Raw genomic sequence first — 11,718 nt, forward strand, 5'->3', positions numbered from 1 at the left:
AGGTTACATATCTAGGGCCAGAGTTATTGGTTCACAGAGATATCAATGTTGTTCTGTCTCTAAACTTGTGTGAAAGTTACATGAGAACCCATTGAATTGTACAGGCATGATCTGTGCATTTCTTCTGCATTTATATTGCATTTCAAAATAAAAAATTAATAGATGGTATGTGAGTAAATGGAGAAGCAAGCATAAAACCTATTAATACATCAGGAGTATACAGTGGTGACTAGAGGAAGATGAGAAGTAGGGTAAGGTGGGCTAGTTTGCTTTTTTCCTTTTTTACTCACCTTTATTGAGAAACAATGACACACATGTAGAATAAATTTAAGATGTGCAAGGTGATTATTTGTTATGTTCATGTGCTGTGCAATGACTTCCACAATAATGCATCAGTTAACACATCCGTCATCGCACAGAATTACCATTTTTGTTTTGTTTTGTAAGAACATTAAGATTTACTCTCTTCCCAGCTCTCAAGCATACAATACAGTATTGTTAACCATAATTACCACGCTATAGTTGCATCCCCAGAACTGACTAGTTTTATAACTAGAAGTTTGTACCCTTTGGCCAACAACAGCTCCCTGTTTCCTCCACCCTCTAGTCTCTGGCAAGCAACAATCTGCTCTCAGTTTCTATGAGTCTGGCTTTTTCAGATTTCACATATAACTGAGGTCATACAGTATTTGTCTTTCTTTGTCTGATGTATTTCACTTAGCATAATGCCCTCAAGTTTCATTCACATTCTTACAAATGGCAGGGCTATCTTTCTTTTTGTGAGTTAATAATATTTCATTATATATATATATATATATGTATATATGTGTGTGTATTAATATATGTATGTGTGTTGGGGTGGGGGCATCCCAGATGGTGCTAATAATAAAGAAGCTGCCTGCCAATGCAAGAGTACAAGAGATGTGGTTCAGTCCCTGGGTAGGGAAGATTCCCCTAGCAACCCACTCCAGTATTCCTGCCTGGAGAATCCCATAGACAGAGGAGCCTGGCGGGCTACAGTCCATGGGGTCACAAAGAGTCAGACAGGACTGAAGTGACTGAGCATGACACACATGTATGTGTGTCTATCTACATACATATAAACATGATAGAACACATTCATTGAATGAAAGATAAAAATTGTACAATCATCTCAATAATATGCAAAAAATTGACAAAAGTCAATATCCTTTTATGACAAAAACTTTCAAAAAATGGGTATAGAAAGAATGTATCTAAGCATAATAAAGGCCATATATGACAAGTTCACAGCTGACATAATATGGTGAAATCTTGAAAGTGTTTCTTCTAAGATCAGGAAGAAGAAAAGAGTGCCCACTCTCACCACTTCTATTCAACAAGTACCAGAAGTCTTAGCCAGAGCAATGAAAAGAAACAAAAGGCATCCAAATCAGAGAGGAAGAAGTAAAATTCCCTTTGCTTGCAGGTGATATAATCTTACATATGGAACAACATAATGACTTCACAAAAAAACCTTCAGAACTAATAAATTCAGTAAAATTTCCAGATATAAAACCAATATACAAAAATCAGCTTCATGTCTGCACACTAACCACAAATTATCTGAAAAAGAATTAAGAAACCAATTTCACTTACAGTTGCATCAAAAGGAATAAAATGCCTAGAAACAAATTACCTGAGGAAGTGAAAGACCTATACTCTGAAAACTGTAAGTCACTGATGAAAGAAAATGAAGAAGACACAGATTAATGGAAGGATACTCTGTGCTCATGGATTGGAAGACTTAATATTGTTAAAATGCCCATACTACCCAAAACAAGCTAAGAATTCAATGCAACACTTATCAAAATTTCAATGGCATTTTTCTTATAAATAGGACAAACCTAAAATTTGTGTGGAATCACAAAAACGACCTGAATAACCACAGCAATCTTGAGAAACAACAAAAGTAGAAGTATCACATGTCCTAATTTCAAGCTATATGACAAAGCTATAGTAATCAAAATAGTATGGTACTGACAGAAAAACCGATTCATAGATCAGTTGCTGCTGCTGCTGCTGCTAAGTCGCTTCAGTCGTGTCCAACTCTGTGTGACCCCATGGAATGCAGCCAGCAGGCTCCTCCATCCATGGGATTCTCCAGGCAAGAGTACCGGAGTGGGTTGCCACTGCCTTCTCAGTCATAGGTCAGTGAGAGCCCAGAAACAAACCTGTGCATATATAGTCCACTAACAGTTGACCAAGAATACTCACTGGGGGAAAGGATAGTCTCTCCAATAAATAGTGCTTAAAAAATTGGATATCCACCTGCCTATTTCCTTTTTAGGAAGGTGGATATTTAAGAATTTCTAAATGTTTATAGGAAATATCTAGTTAAGAGAAGAATTCAAAAGTACAGAAGAGGACCAACCAATTGATCACAGTTTCTGAAAATAGGGTGTGTTACTCTATGTAATACTATAATGGTAGACACGTCATTATACATTTGTCCAAACCCACAGAATGTATTAAACCAAGAGTGAACTCTAAGGTAAAATATGGGCTTCAGATGATTAAGATGTGTCGTTGTAGGTTCATTAACTGTAATGGACGTATTACTCTAGGAATATTACTAATATACTAGGGTATACTAGTATAGTAGAGTATATTCTAGAATTATTACTCTAGTAGGGGATGCTGATAATATGGAGGCTATTCATGTATCAAAGTAGGGAATATATAAGAAATCTCTGAACCTTCCTCTCAATTTTGCTGTGAATCCAAACCTGCTGTAAAAGAAAATCTTAGAAAAAATTTGAAAATTTGTTCAAAGTAGAGAGTGTTGGAAGACCACTCTCCATGGACCTCTAGCATACCTCCTCTAGGGACAGAGGCACTGACTGCCTTTTGCTCTGGACTAGCTTTTTGAAATGTTTGTATGGGAAACAACCTTGAAAGGTAGAGACAGAGTCACCCTCTAGCAAAGGACAAGTGTGTTTACTACCTAATGGAATAAAGAGAATATCTCCCTCCAGAGAAAATGTCAGGCAGGCTGATTGCCCATTAGAAAAGATTCTAATTCCCTAAAGTCAGTGTTCCTCTCTTGAAGGCAGCCCACTGTGTTTTTCAAGAGTCTCCTGGCTCTTCTAGCGCCACTCTGTGGGAATTGGGGCTCAAGGACGGTCACAAATGCTCCCAAATGCTCCACAAATGGTTACTGCTCTTGCTGTGAGTAATTAACTGTCCTTTGTGTCTGATTCAAGAGCCTCAGGTCTTCTGCCAGAATCTATGAAAGGGCAACAAATTGATTTGTAAGCTTGGAAGGAGAGTAAGCTCTTAGCCTCAGGTTTTGATGGGAGGACACAGAATCCAAAGCATGGGTGCTTGGGTCATCTAACACTATTTTGGCATGTACCATAAAAAGGGGTGTTGGCTTGGAGTCACTTGTAAGGCACGGACACTTTTTTTATGGGTTCTATAACTTAATCCTCACAGATCCCTTTAAAATACCCATTTTCTAGCTGAGCTCCATGAAAACAATTCAGCCAAGATTGGGCATCAATACATACCTAAGACTAGGTTCTGATTTGGGACTCTTGGCTGATGACAGTTCTCACATTTTCTGCCAGTGTTTTCCAAATCATGCCAGTGCTTAAGCAGTGTTTATAGAGTGAAATAAGACCAGTGTTCATGGAGAGAACTAAGAAAAAAAGAAAACAAAGTAATTTTAAAATTGCACTAAATATATCTAATTTTAATGGCTAACTTTGTTCTGAAAACTAGTTCTTCCCTTGTTTTTTTTTTTTTTTTTTTATGGAGGAGGGGTTATATTCTTTTGTGAAACAAATAAGTGACAGTAAATTGTATTTGCATTTGGAGATATATTTAATATCCTTCCTTGACAACGTAAATGGCTAGTGACCCTATGGTTCTTTTATTTTTTCTTTCCTTCCCTCATCTTAAAATCTTGAATTCTTAGAACCACAAGCTATGGTTTATCTTCTAGGCAAGTGCCACTGAGGAGCACTTTACTGCTTCCTAAGTGGGCTCATCATCTAGTCCTATGTCTGGTGTGATTAAGTTGTGTCAGTGCGCTGGTCTGTAAATGTGCTTGTGTTTGTGGAGTGCAGGCATATTTGTATTGAACTGCCCTTGAAGTCTGAACAAAGAACTTTCATTATAATCTCTTCTTGTTGGTTTGTACAGTATTTGCAATCTCAACATCCAACTCAAGGCCTGAGTAAATATTTGTCAAGTGAATGAATACCTAAATAAATACATGAATGACTGCATCTGTGTACTGTGAGTTTCTTGAGGGTTTTGGAAATCCAATAGTACATGTTGTTGGACAGCCTTTCATAGCCTCAGGCTTGTTTGATCCAAGACATCATTTCACTCTTCAAAGAGAAAATAAGAAATAAGTGGCCTTCATTACCTGACATGGAGCTTGATCACACTGGATATTTTCAAACATGTGATAATCTGCTCAGAGTAGCAAAGAACACTTCAGTCATCTGAAAGATTTCCAAACAGAGAGAGATTCCTGCCTTGTGAACCGATGATCTAGTACCTGAATTATGCTTAACCCACTCAAGGAAGCAGTGGCTGCATGTTAACCCTTAAGAAAGGACAGAGACTTCTGAGGGTGTTTCGTGGTTGTTGCTGTTGATAATTTACATTTTCTTCTTTATGGCTTGTAACCTCTCTATGCTATTCTCCACTAAGTCACTTAACAATAGGGCTTCTCAGGCGGCACAGTGGTAAAGAACCCCCCTGCCAAAGCAGGAGATGCAAGAGACGCAGGTTTGATCCTGGGTCGGGAAGATCCCCTGGAGAAGGAAATGGCAACCCACTCCAGTATTTTTGCTTGAAAAACTCCATGGACAGAGGAACCTGGTAGCTACAGTCCATGGAGTTGCAAACGATCAGACACGACTTAGCAACTGATCCCACATTTTTAAAATAACACTGAACTCTCTCTCAAATTTTTCAAGTGAATTGAAAAGATGATGTTCAGTGAGTTGAGAGTCAATTGTAAAATTTACTGAATTTGAGAACTGACCTGTTTATTGAGTCTAAGACCTAAATGATCAGTATTTCCTTCTGTTTAAATCAGATGCAGTCACTAATTCCTTTTTACAGTGTCTTTTTTTTTTTTTTTAACTGTTTCAGATTTGGCGATTAACAGATTATTTTTGTGTCAACAGGGAGTCCTTTGTTCCCTGCCCTTCTTCTTCCTACAGACCGATTTGGTTAATGTTTCCAATATCATAATTCATCACCATGGAAATACTGTAATGCGACACATATGGGAGCAAATAAAACAGCAATGGGCTGATTAGAAAGGAAGAAGGCTTCTGGCTGACTCCCAGTTTCTCATCTTCTACTCCATCTTCCAGGGAGTTCTCTCTGGAACAGATGTTTCACTCCTATACTGTAAAGAGGCTTAAGCAGCCCTTCTACTGTATATACTTTCATTATTTCCTCGCTTTGTCATAGATAATTCCTCTTTCTCACATTTCAAGACCTTGCTCAATTATTTTTCTCGTATAATTTTTATGTAATTTAAATTCTAAGGTGGCACTAGAGGTAAAGAACATGCCTGCCAATACAGGAGATGCAAGAGATGAGGGTTCCATCCCTGGGTGACGAAGATCCCCTGGAGGAGGAAATGGCAGCCCACTCCAGTACTCTTGCCTGGAGAATCCCATGGACAGAGGAGCCTGGCAGGCTACAATCCATGGGGTCACAAAGAGTCAGACACGACTGAGCACATGAGCACAAGCAGCTATAAGGTAAATATTAAACGGACAGATGAGAAGATACATGACCTGAATTTTAGTCTTGGCTCCACCACTTATAACCTTCAATTCTTTATCTGTGAAAGGGATGTAAAAACAACTGCTTTGCCTATCTTATAGGGACGCAGTAAGAACCAACTGAGATGATCCTCCATGAAAAAAAAAAAAAAAAAACAAAACACAACACAACCTTGGTAAACAAAATTCAATACAAAATGCTCTGTATCAACCTTAATAGAGAACAAAAATAATGAATCTATATTGTTCTACTTCACGTGGGTCCTTTTTTTTGGCATGAAGTTTCAGTTTGGGAAGATGCAAAAGTTCCAAAGTTCTAGAGATGGATAATGGTGATGGTTGTATAACCGTGTGCATGTACTTAAAGCCACCAAATGTATGCTTAAAAAGGGTTGAAATGGTATGTTTGATGTATATTTTGCCACAGTAAGTTATGAACATTTATAAATATACCTTTGCTATTTTCTCATTGTAGATGCAAAACCCTTGCACCAGGTTCAGTTCAGTTCAGTTCAGTCGCTCAGTCGTGTCCGACTCGTTGCGACCCCATGAATCGCAGCATGCCAGCCTCCCTGTCCATCACCAACTCCTGGAGTTCACTCAGACTCACGTCCATCAAGTCAGTGATGCCATCCAGCCATCTCATCCTCTGTCGTCCCCTTCTCCTCCTGCCCCCAATCCCTCCCAGCATCAGAGTCTTAACCATATAACCGTTAAGTACACTGACAGACCTAGTATTTCAGAGACTGTATGACCTTGATTCTTTAAAACAGGAAATATTCAAAGTCTTGAGCGGGGGCAGGGGGGGCATGGAAATGTGTTAAAATTAATCTGGCCTTAGCAGAAAGATATGCCAAACAAAAGAATAGAGATTTTTCATCTCTAATTGCCAAGGCAGTATAAACAACAGTCACCCAGCACCCAGCTATCACTTGTCCCAAAGGTCCCACTGAGCTCATTCACCTTAGGAATAGGCCCGCTGTGACTTCTGCTATGGGTTCCTTGTATGAACAAAAGACCAATTCGCTTTACTAGGAAATAAATGGTCCAAATTAAAAGCTCCAGTAGATTTGAAACTGCAGAAGCAATCTAATTTTAAAACGACTCCAAAGACACATTTCTCTTCAGTGAGTGGACATAAGATATGAGTAATTATACACTCATAAAATAGCCCTAATTACAAAGACAGTTCCATAGATTACAGCTTTGCAGCCAGGCCCAGTCCAGATCTACTGTCAGAACCAAGAGAACAAGAGCTCGTCTACAAAAGCAAGCACTGGCTACTGTGGTCTTTCTCCTGGCTCCCCCTTCCCTTGTCCTGAATGACCCCTTTCTCCTCCTACCCGCTTTATTTTTCTTGTCTCCAATTTTCCCTCTCCCTTACACACTCGTCCTTTATCTATTCCCTTTCTCTTCCTCGCCCTGCATCACCCACATTAATCATCTAGACACAGGCCGTCCCAATTATGCAGACAAGCATGCTGTTTGTTTTATTCCAAATAATCAGTGTTTTCTTTTTAGTATGACCTAAATTCATCAGGCAGTTTAGCCTCACCATTTCACTTTCAGTTTTTAGATTCTCATTATGGGTTGAATTATGTCCCACAGAAAAAAAATATTCTGGAGGTTAGAGTTTTAACTTAATATTCAATCTGTTAAATTACTCAGTCATGTTGGACTCTTTGCGACCCCATGAACCACAGTACGCCAGGCCTCCCTGTCCATCACCAACTCCCAGAGTTCACCGAAACCCATGTCCATTGAGTTAGTGATGCCATCCAACCATCTCACCCTCTGTCGTCTCTTTCTCCTCCTACCCTCAATCTTTCCCAGCATTAGGGTCTTTTCAAATGAGTCAGTTCTTCACATCAGGCAGCTAAAGTATTGGAGTTTCTGCTTCAACATCAGTCCTTCCAGTGAACTCCCAGGACTGATCTCCTTTAGGATGGACTGGTTGGATCTCTTTGCAGTCGAAGGGACTCTCAAGAGTCTTCTTCAACACCACAGTTGAAAAGAATCAATTCTTCAGTTCTATTTGCAATTTTTTAAGGAATCTCCACACTGTTCTCCATAGTGGCTGTACTAGTTTGCATTCCCACCAACAGTGTAGGAGGGTTCCCTTTTCTCCACACCCTCTCCAGCATTTATTGCTTGCAGATTTTGGGATCGCAGCCATTCTGACTGGTGTGAAGTGGTACCTCATTGTGGTTTTGATTTGCATTTCTCTAATAATGAGTGATGTTGAGCATCTTTGCATGTGTTTGTTAGCCATCCGTATGTCTTCTTTGGAGAAATGTCTATTTAGTTCTTTGGCCCATTTTTTGAGTGGGTCGTTTATTTTTCTGGAATTGAGCTGCAGAAGTTGGTTGTATATTTTTGAGATTAGTTGTTTGTCAGTTGCTTCATTTGCTATTATTTTCTCCCATTCAGAAGGCTGTCTTTTCACCTTGCTTATATTTTCCTTTGTTGTGCAGAAGCTTTTAATCTTAATTAGATCCCATTTGCTTATTTTTGCTTTTATTTCCAGAATTCTGGGAGGTGGATCATAGAGGATCCTGCTGTGATTTATGTCAGAGAGTGTTTTGCCTATGTTCTCCTCTAGGAGTTTTATAGTTTCTGGTCTTACATTTATATCTTTAATCCATTTTGAGTTTATTTATGTGTGTGGTGTTAGAAAGTGATCTGGTTTCATTCTTTTACAAGTGGTTGACCAGTTTTCCCAGCACCACTTGTTAAAGAGATTGTCTTTACTCCAATGTATATTCTTGCCTCCTTTGTCAAAGATAAGGTGTCCATATGTGTGTGGATTTAGCTCTGGGCTTTCTATTTTTTCCATTGATCTATATTTCTGTCTTTGTGCCAGTACCATACTGTCTTGATGACTGTGGCTTTGTAGTAGAGCCTGAAGTCAGGCAAGTTGATTCCTCCAGTTCCATTCTTCTTTCTCAAGATTGCTTTGGCTATTCGAGGTTTTTTGTATTTCCATACAAATATTGAAATTATTTGTTCTAGTTCTGTGAAAAATATCGCTGGTAGCTTGATAGGGATTGCATTGAATTTGTAAATTGCTTTGGGTAGTATACTCGTTTTCACTATATTGATTCTTCCGATCCATGAACATGGTATATTTCTCCATTAGTGTCCTCTTTGATTTCTTTCATCAGTGTTTTATAGTTTTCTATATATAGGTCTTTAGTTTCATTAGGTAGATATATTCCTAAGTATTTTATTTTTTTCATTGCAATGGTGAATGAAATTGTTTCCTTAATTTCTTTTTCTACTTTCTCATTATTAGTGTATAGGAATACAAGGGATTTTTGTGTGTTGATTTTATATCCTGCAACTTTACTATATTCATTGATTAGCTCTAGTAATTTTGTGGTGGAGTCTTTAGGGTTTTCTACGTAGAGGACCATGTCATCTGCAAACAGTGAGAGTTTTACTTCTTCTTTTCCCATTTGGATTCCTTTTATTTCTTTTTCTGCTCTGATTGCTGTGGCCAAAACTTCCAGAACTATGTTGAATAGTAGTGGTGAAAGTGGGCACCCTTGTCCTGTTCCTGACTTTAGGGGAAATGCTTTCCATTTTTCACCATTGAGGATAATGTTTGCTGTGGGTTTGTCATATATAGCTTTTATTATGTTGAGGTATATTCCTTCTATTCCTGCTTTCTGGAGAGTTTTTATCATAAATGGATGTTGAATTTTGTCAAAGGCCTTCTCTGCATCTATTGAGATAATCATATGGCTTTTATTTTTCAATTTGTTAATGTAGTGAATTACATTGATTGATTTGCGGATATTGAAGAATCCTTGCATCCATGGGATAAAGCCCACTTGGTCATGGTGTATGATCTTTTTAATGTGTTGTTGGATTCTGATTGCTAGAATTTTGTTGAGGATTTTTGCATCTATGTTCATCAGTGATATTGGCCTGTAGTTTTCTTTTTTTGTAGTATCTTTGCAAATAGAACTGCCTTATGACCCAGCAATCCCACTGCTGGGCATACACACCGAGGAAATTAGAATTGAAAGAGACACATGTACCCCAATGTTCATCGCAGCACTGTTTATAATAGCCAGGACATGGAAACAACCTAGATGTCCAGCAGCAGATGAATGGATAAGAAAGCTGTGGTACATATACACAATGGAGTATTACTCAGCCATTAAAAAGAATACATTTGAATCAGTTCTGATGAGATAGATGAAACTGGAGCTGATTATACAGAGTGAAGTAAGCCAGAAAGAAAAACACTAATACAGTATAATAACGCATATATATGGAATTTAGAAAGATGGCAATGATGACCCTGTATGCAAGACAGCAAAAAAGACACAGATGTGTATAGTGGACTTTTGGACTCAGAGGGAGAGGGAGAGGGTGGGATGATTTGGGAGAATGGCATTGAAACATGTATACTATCATGTAAGAATCGAATCGCCAGTCTATGTCTGATGCAGGATACAGCATGTTTGGGTCTGGTGCACAGGGATGACCCAGAGAGATGTTATGGGGAGGGAGGTGGGAGGGGGGTTCATGTTTGCGAACACATGTACACCCGTGGTGGATTCATGTCAATGTATGGCAAAACCAATACAGTATTGTAAAGTAAAATGAAGTAAAAATAAAAATTAAAAAAAAGAATCAATTATTCAGCGCTCAGCTTTCTTCACAGTCCAACTCTCACATCCATACTGACTACCGGAAAAACCATAGCCTTGACTAGATGGACCTTTGTTGGCAAAGTAAAGTCTCTGCTTTTTAATATGCTGTCTAGGTTGCTCATAACTTTCATTCCAAGGAGCAAGCATCTTTTAATTTCATGGCTGCAATCACCATCTGCAGTGATTTTCAGTTCAGTTCAGTCACTCAGTTGTGTCCGACTCTTTGCGACCCCATGAATCGCAGCACGCCAGGCCTCCCTGTCCATCATCATCTCCTGGAGTTCACTCAGACTCACGTCCATCAAGTCCATGATGGCATCCAGCCATCTCATCCTCGGTCGTCCCCTTCTCCTCCTGCCCCCAATCCCTCCCAGCATCAGAGTCTTTTCCAATGAGTCAGCTCTTCGCATGAAGTGGCCAAAGTACTGGAGTTTCAGCTTTAGTATCATTCCTTCCAAAGAACACCCAGGGCTGATCTCCTTTAGAGTGGACTGGTTGGATCTCCTTGCAGTCCAAGGGACTCTCAAGAGTCTTCTCCAACACCACAGTTCAAAAGCATCAATTCTTTGGCACTCAGCCTTCTCCACAGTCCAACTCTCACATCCATACATGACCACAGGAAAAACCATAGCCTTGACTAGACAGACCTTAGTTGGAAAAGTAATGTCTCTGCTTTTGAATATACTATCTAGGTTGCTCATAACTTTTCTTCCAAGGAGTAAGCATCTTTTAATTTCATGGCTGCAATCACCATTTGCAGTGATTTTGGAGCCCCCCCAAAATAAAGTCTGACACTGTTTCTACGGTTTCCCCATCTATTTCCCATGAAGTGATGGGACCAGATGCCATGATCTTCGTTTTCTGAATGTTGAGATTTAAGCCAACTGTTTCTCTCTCCTCTTTCACTTTCATCAAGAGGCTTTTTAGCTCCTCCTCACTTTCTGCCATAAGGGTGGTGTCATCTGTATATCTGAGGTTATTGATATTTCTCCCTGCAATCTTGATTCCAGCTTGTGTTTCTTCCAGTCCAGCGTTTCTCATGATGTACTCTGCATAGAAGTTAAATAAGCAGGGTGACAATATACAGCCTTGACGTACCCCTTTTCCTATTTGGAACTAGTCTGCTGTTTCATATCCAGTTCTAACTGTTGCTTCCTGACCTGCATACAGATTTCTCAAGAGGCAGGTTAGGTGGTCTGGTATTCCCATTTCTCTCAGAATTTTCCACAGTTTATTGTGATCCACACAGTCAAAGGCTTTGGCATAGTCAA

Source organism: Ovis canadensis, chromosome 17, assembly GCF_042477335.2.
Source record: "Ovis canadensis isolate MfBH-ARS-UI-01 breed Bighorn chromosome 17, ARS-UI_OviCan_v2, whole genome shotgun sequence".
In the NCBI taxonomy this organism is placed as follows: Eukaryota; Metazoa; Chordata; class Mammalia; order Artiodactyla; family Bovidae; genus Ovis; species Ovis canadensis.